We start from the raw sequence: 13,643 nt of genomic DNA on the forward strand, positions 1-13,643 counted from the left end.
CTCATCCAGGCTACTGTCATGTGAGAGTGGTGAACAACCTTAAACTGTATCAGGCTGAGCCTGGCGCATGTTGTAGACGCGTTGACTCTACTCAACGCCTCCACCCAGAGACCATCCTCTATCTCTCCTCCTAACTCCTCCTCCCACTTGCGCTTCAGCTCCTTAGTCTGCGTGGCCTCTGACCTCATGAGCTCCTTATAGATGTCGGAGACCTTCCCTTCTCCCACCCACACTCTGGAAACTACCTTATTCTCCCTTGGTGGTAGGAGCGGGAAGGTTGAGACCTATCTACGTAGGAAGTCCCGCACCTGCAGATACCTAAATTTGTTTCCCCGCGTCAATCCAAATTTATCCTCAAGCTCCCTAAAATTAGGAAAGCTCCCTTCTATAAACATATCCCCATCATCTCAATTCCTGCCTTCTGCCATCTCCGAAACCCCCGTCCATCCTTTCTGGGGCAAACCGATGGTTATTACAGATTGGAGTCCAGACCAATGCTCCCTCCGCTCCCACATGCTTCCTCCATTACCCCCAGACTCTGAGGGCTGCTATCACCATAGGGCTGGTGGAGTACCATGCCGGTGGGAACGCCAGAGGCGCCGTTATCAACACCCCCAAACTGGTGCCCTGACATGATGCCGCCTCCATACGCTCCCATGCTGATCTCCCCCCACCACCCACTTCCTGATCATGGTTATATTCACCATCCAATAGTAGTTACTGAAGTTTGGCAGCGCCATCCCGCCCTCTCCCTGGCTCCGCTCAAGCATCCCCGTCTTTACTCGCGGGGTCTTGCCCGCCCATACAAAGCCCGTGTTAACTTTGTTAACCCATTTAAAAACGGTCCACGGAATAAAGATGGGGAGACACTGGAACACAAACAGGAATCTCAGAAGGACCGTCATCTTCACCGTCTAGACCCACCCAGCTAGTGACAACGGGAGCGTGTCCCACCTCCAAAAATCATCCTTCATTTGGGCTACTAGTCGGGCCAGATTTAACTTGTGCAACCGTTCCCATTCCCGCGTCACTTGGATGCCTAGATACCTAAAACTTCACCCTACCACTCTAAACGGTAGTTCCCCCAGTCGCCTCTCCCGTCCCCTTGCCTGGATCGCAAACATCTCACTTTTCCCTATATTTAGTTTGTACCCCGAAAACCGGCCAAATTGCCCCAGAACCCTTATGGTTTCTTTCATCCCCTTTGCTGGGTCTGATACATACAGGAGCAGGTTGTCTGCACAAAGTGAGACTCTGTGTTCCACTCCCGCCTCCCGCCCGGACCAATTCCTTCCAGCCCCTTGAGGCTCTCAGCGCAATTGCCAGCGGCTCTATAGCCAGCGCGGACAACAGTGGGAGAGGGGGCACCCCTGTCTCGTTCCCCGGTGTAGCCTAAAGTAGTCCAATGTCATCCTATTCGTCCATACACTTGCCACAGGAGCCTGATACAGGCAACCTGACCCAGTCAATAAAGCCCCACCCAAATCCGAACCGTCCCAGAACCTCCCACAGATATTCCCATTCTACTCGATCAAAAGCCTTTTCTGCGTCCATCGCGGCCACTACCTCCAGCTCCCTACCTTCTGGGGGCATCATGATCGCATTTCGCAACCTTCTTACATTGGACACCAACTGCCTTCCCTTAACGAACCCCGCCTGGTCCTCACCAATCATGTCCGGAACACAGTCCTCAATTCTACAGGACAAAATTTTGGCCATCAGTTTGGCGTCCATATTTAATAGGGATATCGGCCTGTAGGACCCACACAGCTCCGGATCCTTATCCCGCATCAGAATCAGAGAGATCGTAGCCTGTGACATTGTCGGGGGAAGCACCCCTCTCTCCCTTGCCTCATTGAATGTATCTCAGCAAACTTTTTATAAAACTCCGCTGGGTACCCATCCAGCCCCGGGGCTTTACCCGACTGCATGGCCTTCAGCCCCTCCGCTATCTCCTCGATCCCGATTGGGGCCCCCAGTCCTTCTACCAGCTCCCGTCCACCTTCGGGAAATTCAGCCCCCCTAGGAAGTGCCGCATCCCCTCTGGCCACGGTGGGGGTTCCGACCCACACAGCCTACTATAAAACTCCTTAAATGCCTTATTCACCCCTGCTGAGTCTCCCACAAGGTTCCCTTCTCCATCCTTTACTTTCCCTAGCTGCTTAGCTGCCTCCCTCTTTCTAAGCTGCTGTGCGAGCATTCTGCTGGCCGTCTCTCAATGCTTAAAAATCTCCCCCCTCGCCTTTCTCCACCCTCTTTATGGTTAACAAGCCTAACTCCGCCTGTAGCCTTTGCCGTTCCCTTAAAAGTCTCAGGGGTCTCTGCATACCTCCGTTCGACCTGTAATATCTCCTTTACCAGTTGGTCCATCTCTGTCCTGTCTACCTTTGACCTGTGGGCCCGTATCAAGATCAGCTCCCCTCTAACCACCGCCTTCAATGCCTCCCAGACCACTGGTGCCGAAATTTCCCCCGTGTCATTGACCTTGAGTTAATTCTGAATACATTTCCTCAACCGCCCGCACACCTCCTCATCTGCTAAAAGCCCCACGTCTAACCTCCAGTGCGTATTACTGATTACTGTCTTTACTAAACTGTAGGTCAACCCAGTGCGGGGCATCGTCTGAGATTGTGATCTCTGAGTACCCCGTGTCCACCACCCCTATCAGTAGAGCCCTGCTCAGAATAAAGAAATCGATCAGGGAATAGACTTTATGCACGTGTGAGTAGAAGGAGAACTCCTTTACTATTGGCTGCCCAAATCTTCATGGGTCCACCGCCGCCCCCCCCCCCCCCCATCTGCTCCATGAACCCTTTTAGTTCCAGAGCCATTGCTGGCACCATGCCCATTTTTGAGCTTGACCGGTCTAAACCAGGGTCAATAACTGTGTTATAGTCCCCTCCCATGACCAGTTTATGCGAAACCAGGTCCGGTATCTTCCCCATCATCCTCTTTATAAACTCCACATCGTCCCAGTTTGGCGCGCATACATTTGCTAGTATCACCTGCACTTCCTCCAATTTCCCACTGACCATAATGTAGCGGCCTCCCACATCCGAAACAATTCTTCCCCCCCTCAAACACCACTCGCTTGTTGATCAGGATCGCGACCCCCTGGTCTTCGAGTCCAGTCCCGAGTGAAAAACCTGTCCGACCCAACCTTTCCTGAACCTAATCTAGTCAGCTACTCTAAGGTGCGTCTCCTGCAGCATTACCACGTCCGCCTTCAGTCCTCTCAAATGCGCGAACACGCGTGCCCTCTTACCGGCCCATTGAGCCCTCTTACATTCCAGGTGATCAGTCTAGTTGGGGGGCTCATCGCCCCCCCCCCTTCGCCGGTCAGCCATCCCCTCTCTTGGGCCAGTCGCCAGCCCATGCCCTACGCCTCCATCGGCCCGCCCCCAGGCAGCCTCTGCCCCCGACCTTCTCACTGTCCCTCAGCAAAAGTCTCTCCCTCGTCAGCAGTATATTTTCTCCCCCTCCCCCCCCCCCCCCCAGTAACAGCACAAAATAAATCAGCCCTTTGATAAGCCTAACGTCTGCTCATCCCCCACTACGCTTCCGTAAGCGAGCCCGCCCAGCTAGCGTGGTGGCCCCTGCCCAGCTAGCTTGGTGGCCCTCGCCCCTGGCACCAGACAATCGCCCACCTATTGTTCCCTCCCCACCCTCCCCCGCTCATACATACATATTCAAATGAAAAACAATCCCAATACAATTGTCCGACACATAATTTTTAAAAAAGGATCAAGCGAAAGGGCCAGCATCTGAACAAACACACCCCCATCCCCCAACAGTGCAAATGCAAACTTTACCTTACTCAGCTCTGCAACTGGCCCCAGATCCATGCAGCAGGCATAACAAATAACGTCCGAAAAAGCAAGAAACAAGAAACTTTTTTTAAAAAACCTACAGCAAAGTTCTCAGTCCGACACCAGTCCTTTCCTTTTCGAAAAGTCCAGCGCTTCCTCAGGCGACTCGAAATAGAAATGTTGCTCCTCGTGTGTGACCCAGAGGCGGGCCGGATACAACAGCCCGGACTTCACCTTTTTCTTGAAAAGGGTCGACCTGATCTGGTTAAACCCCGCTCTTCTCCTGGCCACCTCCGCACTAAGGTCTTGATAGATCTGCAGGATACTGTTGTCCCATTTGCAGCTCCGTGTCTGCTTGGCCCACTGTAAAACGCGCACCTTATCCAGGTATCTGTGGAATCTCACCACCATTGCCCTCGGGGTCTCCCATTCGCGGCTTTCTCGCAAGCGCTCTGTGAGCCTTGTCCACCTCCAAGGGTCGGGGGAATACCCCATCCCCCAGCAGCTTCTCGAACATGGCCGCTATGTATGCCCCACCGTCCAGTCCTGCGGATCCCTCGGGAAGCCCAACGATCCTCAAGCTCTGCAGACGGGACCTATTCTTTAGGTCCTCCGTCTTCTTCGGGAGCCTTTTCTGCTGGTCTCTTAGCATCCCCACCTCCAACTCCACCACTGTTTGACGTTCCTCCTGGTCAGCCAGTGCCTTTTCTACTTTCTGGATCGCCCAATCTTGGGCATCCAATCTAAGTTCCAGCCGCAAAATTGCCTCTTTAATCGGGTCCAAGCAGTCCTACTTCTGCTTGGCGAACCCCTCCTGGATCACTTGCATCAACTGCTTCGTTGACCACTGGGTCGACAAGCCAGAGGTCCGGTCCTCTGCTATGCTTCCTCCCGGTGCTGCTTCAGCCCAAGCCTTCTCTGTCCTTCTGTTTCTGCCTTTGTGAGCACTTCTAGTCCTTCTCTCCATGCACCAATGTGGGAATTTAGCTCACAATTTCCACTATCATCAATCTTTCAAATCAAGTCCGGTAAAAAATCGGGGGAAAAGGTCCAAAAGTCAGACCCGAGTGGAGCCACCAAATGTGCGGCTTACTCCTTCATAGCCGCCACTAGAAGTCGATCGAGACCCTTATTTTTAAACTATGTCCCCGAGTTCTCGTTTATCCCAGAAGGGAAAGAAAAATTCGACCCTGCCAGGTCCCCTCAGGATCTAATCTGTTTCAATAAGATCACCTCTTACTCTTCGATACAGATGCAACATTTCCACCTTTCCTTATGGGATAACCCCTTCATCACAGGAATCAGTCAAGTGATTTTTTTTCTGACCTGCTTCTCATACAATTATATATTTTTTTAAAGTAAGGAGTCCACAACTGTACACGGTGCTCCTGATATGGTCTCACCATTGCCCTGTACAACTGGAGCAAAACAACACTGCTTTATATTTCATCCCCCTTGCAATACACTCCAGCCTGTCATTTGCCTTCCTACTCACTGCATGCTAACTTTTTGTGACTCTAATACCAGGTCACACAGATCCCCCCCGTACCACAGAGTTGTGTAATCTCTACACTTAAATAACTTGCTGTTTTTCTACTCTTCCTCCCAAAGCGGACAAGTTACATTTTCTGAAAGTATACGCCCATCTGTCAATTTTTATGGCTTAACCTACACCTTTGAGACCCCTTAAGTTTTTTTCACAACTTACCCTCCCACCTATCTTTCTGTCATCAACAAATGTAACTGCCACACATTCGGTCCCTTCCTCCAAGTCATTGATACAAATTATGAATGATTGAGGCTCCATCACTGATTCCCGTGGCACTCCAATAGTGACAGTGAACAACCTGAAATGACCTATTTATTCCTACTATCTGCTTTCTGTAGGTAACCGATCCCTTCTTCATGCTAATTCCTGCACCATGAGCTCTTATTTTTGTGTAGTAACCATTGATGTTGCACCATAGCAAATGCCTTTTAGAAATCCAGATACACCACATCTACAGCGTCTCCCTTATCCATGTTCTTGTTTCTCCCTCAAAGAACTCTAATAGATTTGCCAAACATGATTACTCTTTCACAAAACTATATTGACACGACCGGATTGCATTAAACTTTCTTAGTATCCTGCTGTAACCTCTTTAATAATAAGTAACTGTAGTTACTTGTGAACCCGCTGGTGTGTCTGCAGGTGGGAAACTGAATGAATCCTTTTCACACTTGGAGCAGGTGAACGGCCTCACTCTAGTGTGAGTTGAACTGATCACCTGAACCCACTCCTGCAGTGAGAGCACTTGAACGGTCTCTCGTCAGTGTGATTACATTGATGGGACATCAGGTCCCTGGAACTTTTATAGCACTTTCCACAGTCTGGGTATTTAAAAAGTCTCTCTTTACAGTGAGCATTCTGGCGAGTCAGCAGTTTGGATAACTGAGTGCATCCCTTCCCATGCTCTGAGCAGCTGTGTGGCCTCTCCACACTTGACTGCTCCCATGATGTTTCAGCTGGGATGGGTAATTGAATCCCTGCTACAGTCTTTTAATTTCCATGGCTTTCCATGGAGTGAATCCACGTGTGTTTCTGCTGAAGCCTCGTCCACAGAGAGAACACGTGTATGGTTTCTCTCCGCTGTGAACAGCGATGTTCAGTTCTATGTTTACAATCGGATCTATAATAATATATATTATTATAATAATATTAAGGTTGCGATGAATTAGGCGTGACTCTTGTCAGAACCTGGTGCAATGTTTCAGTTTCAGTTCCCTAACATCAAATCCTCCCCTTCTAATACCATGTGAATTGATTTAAAACAGAAAAAATGGAGTGAGACGGAACCCATAAAAACACAAAGGTAGGTTGTGAAATTGAGATGAATGAAGTTGGTCATTTGTGGGGCGGGAAAAAGTGACTGCGAAAGCTGCTGGAATGTTGAATTGTGAGTGAGTTGGAGGGAACTTGGAGCTGATGGTGTTCACATGCACCTGACTTGTCTAACCTCAGGTAATGGGTGAACAGGATGTTCCTCCAATTAAATATTGGGAAGACTGAAGTTATTGCCTTAACTCTCTGACCACCGACTCCATCCCTCTCCTCACCAACTATCTGAAGCTAAATGAGACGATTCAAAAACTCGGCGTCACTTTTGAGCAGAAGATGAGCTTCAGATACATACCTGCACGAAGACCGGCTATTCCCACTTCATGATCGTCTCACTCTGCCCCTGCCTCAGCTCATCTGTTTCTAAAACTTCCATCATTGCAACTGTTACTTATAAACATGATTATTCTAACATGCGTCTGGCTGGCCACTGATATTCTACCCTCCATAAACTAGAGATCATCGAAAACTCTGCTATCCATGTCCGCACTCACAACAAGTCTCCCCATCGTGCTCGGCTCCTGGTTCAACACCACCTCAATTTGAAAATCCTGATCTTTGTTCTCAAATCCCTCAATGGCCTCATCTCTCCCAATCTGGAGAATCTCCTCCATCTTGCACTCCTGTGGGATCTGAGCCCAACAACTGCCCCACATCTTCACTGGAGCCTGAAGCCTGGAACTGGAAGAAGAACGAGGAGAAGCAAGTATAGACTAACACCGCAATCTGCAATCCATTGACATTACCGGGATAGTGAGACAGGGATTAGAAACACTCACCATCATGTCTCCAGTAATTATTCACAAGAGACAAAGATTTTAGTTTCCCCTCTGCAACTCCCCCCCTTCCAACCTCCTGTAAAAGGAGTTTCCAAAATCCATCACTGTCAGTCCAGGATAGAAATTCACAATATCTTCTCCGCCTGCTACCTGGTCCAGCATGTGCTCAGTTGCACATTGCTCCCAATAAAGATGGTGTAGTTTGGTTTTTGGGGTCTAAGGCTGAAGCAGGGTATTTAAGAAATATCCCTGCACTCCTCCCCCACCCCGTCGGTTGCATTTCTCCCACCAGCTCTATTCCCTCTCATTATTTCTCACCCGATGTTGATCAGAGAGGATCCGTATTCAAAAAGCAAACTGAGCATGCTCCAGTCACAGCCCGATCCTGTGCCTGCACAGAGCCTCGTGTAGTCAAGATTGGTCACAATGAAAATGGATTGTATTCCAATTAGGTTTGTGGTCAAACAATACAGATATAAAATTAGCAATGAATCATGTTAACAATGAGACACGAGCAGAGGTATTGAGGGAATCAACCCTTTTAATGTGATTATCAACACAACTGTTTTCGAGCATCTTATTGTGGCTCTGGCTCTACATAAAACATGGTGTAGTTCACGTTGACTGTGGGATGGTATTCGGTTGCCTGTCTGAACATTATAGTTAAATAATACAATAGTGATCCCAAGAATGGGCATTTGTCCGTTATGATCAGCGAGCGATGCTCACTTAGTCACACGTCCTCCATTTTGGATGGAGCAGGGTGTGGGCCTCCGTCGGTGCAGACTCGATGGGCTGAATGACCTCATTCTGCACTATAGAGGTTCAATGATTCTATCTGTGTACTACTTTGATAGAAATTGACTTTTCTAATCAGCTATAACCATGAGAGTAAGGGGAGATTATAGAGGTCTAATTGAGAACTCATTAAGAATATGTTAACTTTAATCATATTAAGCATTACTTCAGTGCAACATTAGCTGGGAATCCACTAAGGGTTAATTCAGATAATACTCTTTAATTTCTGTAATTTCTTTCTCAGGTTTCACATTTTGCAAGCCGCTTGAAACTGTGAGGTCATTGACGTCAACTAGCTAAAAGGCCCCTTTGTATGTTTAAAAACTGGGTGGCTGTCCAGTACGAGTAGTTCCATTTCTATGGAACCAGCCAGTCTGGAGATATAATTTCTCAGCAAAAACTGTGTTTTCTAATTAATGATAGATGCAGGTGTGTGGGAAAGTTGCACCAAGATATTTAAATACATATATCTCTTAAAATTGATAGACAGACAGTTTGGCCGAATTGAGTGAATTATAAATTAGTTAAAGCCAATGAGAAGTAAAAAGAAGGCCAGACCTTAAGATAAGAATCACATACCGGGATAGAAAAACTCTTTCCGGTCTCTAAGCGCAGTTTATCATGGCCAATCCACCTAACCTGCACGTCTTTGGACTGTGGGAGGAAACCGGAGCACCCAGAGAAAACCCATGCAGACACGGGGAGAACGTGCAGACTCCGCACAGACAGTGACCCAGCAGGGAATCGAACCTGGGACCCTGGCACTGTGAAGCCAATCACTTGTGCTACCGTGCTGCCCTGTGATGTAGGTTACACCAACAGTGCTATTCCGGTGGGAGTTTCAGGATTATAACCCAACAACATGGAGGAACAGTGATATATTTCCAGGTCAGGATGATGTGTGTCTTGGAGAATAACTTTCAGTTGGTGGTGATTGGATTGGATTAGATTGGATTGGATTTGTTTATTGTCACGTGTACCGAGGTACAGTGAAAAGTATTTTTCTGCGAGCAGCTCAACAGATCATTAAATACATGAGAAGAAAAGGGAATAAAAGAAAATACTTAATAGGGCAACGCAACATATACAATGTAACTACAAAAGCACTGGCATCGGATGAAGCAAACAGGGTGTAGTGTTAATGAAATCAGTCCATACGAGGGTCATTTAGGAGTCTGGTGACAGTGGGGAAGAAGCTGTTTTTGAGTCTGTTCGTGCGTGTTCTCAGACTTCTGTATCTCCTGCCCAATGGAAGAAGTTGGAAGAGTGAGTAAGCCGGGTGGGAGGGATCTTTGATTATACTGCCCGCTTTCCCCAGGCAGCGGGAGGTGTAGATGGAGTCAATGGATGGGAGGCAGGTTCGTGTGATGGACTGGGCGGTGTTCACGACTCTCTGAAGTTTCTTGCGGTCCTGGGCCGAGCAGTTGCCATACCAGGCTGTGATGCAGCCTGATAGGATGCTTTCTATGGTGCATCTGTAAAAGTTGGTAAGAGTCAATGTGGACATGCCGAATTTCCTTAGTTTCCTGAGGAAGTATAGGCGCTGTTGTGCCTTCTTTGCGGTAGCGTCGACGTGGGTGGACCAGGACAGATTTTTGGAGATGTGCACCCCTAGGAATTTGAAACTGCTAACCATCTCCACCTCGGCCCCGTTGATCCTGACAGGGGTGTGTACAGTACTTTGCTTCCTGAAGTCAATTACCATCTCTTTAGTTTTGCTGACATTGAGGGAGAGATTGTTGTCGCTACACCACTCCACTAGGTTCTCTATCTCACTCCTGTATTCGGACTCATCGTTATTCGAGATCTGGCCCACTATGGCCGTATCGTCAGCAAACTTGTAGGTGGAGTTGGAACCAAATTTTGCCACGCAGTCGTGTGTGTACAGGGAGTAGAGTAGGGGGCTAAGTACGCAGCCTTGCGGGGCGCCGGTGATGAGGACTATTGTGGAGGAGGTGTTGTTGTTCATTCTTACTGATTGTAGTCTGGTGGTCAGAAAATCGAGGATCCAGTTGCAGAGTGGGGAGCCAAGTCCTAGGTTTTGGAGCTTTGATATGAGCTTGGCTGGGATTATGGTGTTGAAGGCGGAGCTGTAGTCAATAAATAGGAGTCTAATGTAGGAGTCCTTGTTTTCGAGATGCTCTAGGGATGAGTGTAGGGCCAGGGAAATTGTGTCTGACGTGGACCGGTTGCAGCGGTATGCGAATTGCATCCCATGCATCTTTTGCTTTTTTCCTTTAGGTGATGGAGCTCGTGATTTTCAAGGTCCTATCTAAGGAGGCTTGGTTAATTCAAGATGTGGATATTGTAGATGGTACACACTGCTGCTACTGTGCGTGGGTGATGGAGGGAGTGAGTGAGGGGTGCCAATCATGCAGGCTGCTTTATTTCGGATGATATCAAATTTCTTGAGTGTTGTTGGACGCACCCAGGCAATTACTGAATATTTCACCAGGCTCATGACGTGTACCTTGTTGATTCTAACAGGCTTTGGGGAATCAGGAAGTGAGTTATGTGTCACAGAATTCCCAGCCTGTGACCTAGACTTTTGGCAATAGTATTTATATGGCTAATCCAAGTGAATTTTTGGTTATTGGTAGAAATATAGGAACACAGGGATAGGATTAGGCCTTTCAGTCCACAGATTCTGCTGCAATATTTAATATGATCATGGCTGATCGGATACTTTAATGCCTTTTACACCCACTATATCCATAACTCTTTACATCATTGTTAATCAGAAAACTATAAATTTCTGGTGGCAGCATACACAGCGACTGAGCTTTTATGGCCTACTGGGATAGAGAATTCCAAAGATTCATAACTTTCTGAGTAAAGGAAGTTTCTCCCCATCTCAGTCTGAGATGGCATCCCCCTTATTTTGAAATTGTGGTCCCTGGGTCTAGAGTCCCAACCAAGGGAACGTCTTACCTGCATCTACCCTGTCTGTTCTTTTTTAAGTATTTTGCTGATTTCAATGAGAACACCTCCATTCTGGAACAAGTCTGATGAACATTCATTGCATTCCCTCTACGGCAATAGTATCCTTCCTGAAGTAAGGGGACCAAAACTGCACACACCACTCCAGGACCCTGTACAATTAAAACATGGCCTCACTACTCCTGTACTCAAATCAGATTGCAATAATAGCTAACATTCAATTAGTCTGCCTAATATCTTGCTGAACATATATGCTTGCCTTCAGTGCCTCACAACACAAATTCCCGCCTAGCTTTGTATCACCTTTGTAAACCATTCCAAAATATATAGAATTTTGGATGGTGATCACCGATGCATCCACTATCTCTGTAGCAACTTCTATCAACACTCTGGGATGCAAAATAGCAGATCCACAGGCCTTAACAAATATCAGTTCCATTAATTTCTCCAATACAACCTTCTTACTTATACTAAGTTCCTTTACTCTGCATTGTCTCTCGTCTCTTGGATCTTTACTTCTGGGAGAAGTAGGAGAAGCTAGATGTATCTTCCTCAGTGAAAACAGATGCAAAGTATTCATTTAGCTTCTCTGCCATTACTCTATTCCTCATGACAGATTCTCCTGACTTTGCCTGCAATGGACCCACATTTGGCTTAGCCAAACTCTTCAATTATACAGGTCAATAGAAGCTTTTACACTCTGTTTTTATGTTTTTGTTTGTTGCTAGATTGCCTTCCTATTCTCTTCTCCCTTTTGTTAGTTTCCTGGCATTCCTTTGCTGTTAAAAAGCTCACAATCCTCAGGTTTACTACTGTTGCTGACAACTTAATAAGCCTCTTCTTTGCATCTTATACAATCCTGAACTTCATTTGTCAGCCATGGTTGACTGGCCTTTTTTGATTTTTTTGCACCCTGAAGGAATGAATAGGTGCTGCATGCTATGCAATGTTCCTTTGAAGATTAGCCATTGCCTGTGCACAGTCATAACTTTCAATGCATTTTCTCAAACCAACTAAGTCAATTTATCCTTCATGTCTTCATAATTTCCTTTATTCAATGTTAACACATTGGCTTCAGATTGAACTTCCTCACTTTCAAACATAGTGTAAAATTCTATCATATTGCGGTCACTCATCCCGAAAAGCTTTTTCAACAAGGTTATTAATTAACCCCTTTTTGTTACATGATACTAGTTCTAGAATAGCCTGTCCTCTAAAATAAAGAAATATATAATCTTTATTGTCACAAGTAGGCTTACATTAGCACTGCAATTGCACTCTAGTTGGCTCCTCAACATATTGCTCCAGAAATACATCCCAAACATTCTCCAGAAACTCGTCTTCCTCAGCGTTAGTGCTTACTTGGTTTAACCAGTCTATGTGTAGATTGAAGTCATCTACGATCACAGTATTTCCCATGCTAATTGCTTCTTCCATCTCCTGATTGATTACCATTTGGTCAACTATAAACAATTCCATCCATTGTCCACTGCCCTTTACTGTTTCTTAGCTCCATCCAAATAGGTTCCATGCATTCCGACCTGAGATTCTCCCTTACTACTGAACCCATCCCTTATTATCAGAGCATCTCAACCTCCTTTCCTTTCTTGTCTGTCCTCTTAAAGTTGAATACCCTTCAATATTCAGTTCCCAGCCTTGGTCATCATGCAGCTATGTTTCTGTGATGGCAATTATATCATACCCATTTACCTCTCTTCGTGCCATTAGAACATCTACCTTGTGAATGCTGTATGCACCATTGACACTATTCCATAGTCGATGCATACTCGATGCTTTGCTTTGTTTCTCCTGCCTTCTAGGCCCATTACTATTTCCAGTTACCAACACTCCTTCCTTCCAATTTGGGCCACCCTTCAGGTTCCCATCCCCGACAAGCTCGATGTTTGTTGTGGAGAGTCAATGATGATAATGCCATTGAATGTCAAGGGGCGATGGTTGTAGTCTCTCTTATTCAAGATGGTCATTGTCAGGCACCTGTGTAGAATTAATGTTAAGTGTCACTTGACAGCGCAAGCCAGGATATTGTGCAGGTTTTGTTGCATTTAGACATGGATTCTTTCAATATCATTTGAGTCGCAATGGTGCTGAATATTGTGCACTCCTCAATGACCATTCCCCTTCTGCTAGGTAGTGAGAAGTTCAGTTTGGGGTGAAATCTGACAGCAAGATTGTGAACAGTCTGGTTCAGCCTCAGAGTGTTGCAAGTGAGAGATATGAGTTGATGTTTTGAGAGTGGAGTCAGTAGCAGGGTCTGAAGACAGTTTTTTTCCTCTTTCCCATATTTAATTGGAAGGATGTTCTGCTTATTTGCTACTGGGTGTCAGACAAGTCAAAATGGTCTGTTTCAGTCTCAGACCAGGCCAGGGACAGGGATTGAGTCATTGACAAAATATTTTATGATGGGGGTTTTGTGGGCTG

The sequence above is a fragment of the Scyliorhinus torazame genome, chromosome 4 (assembly GCF_047496885.1).
Source record: "Scyliorhinus torazame isolate Kashiwa2021f chromosome 4, sScyTor2.1, whole genome shotgun sequence".
Lineage (NCBI taxonomy): Eukaryota > Metazoa > Chordata > Chondrichthyes > Carcharhiniformes > Scyliorhinidae > Scyliorhinus > Scyliorhinus torazame.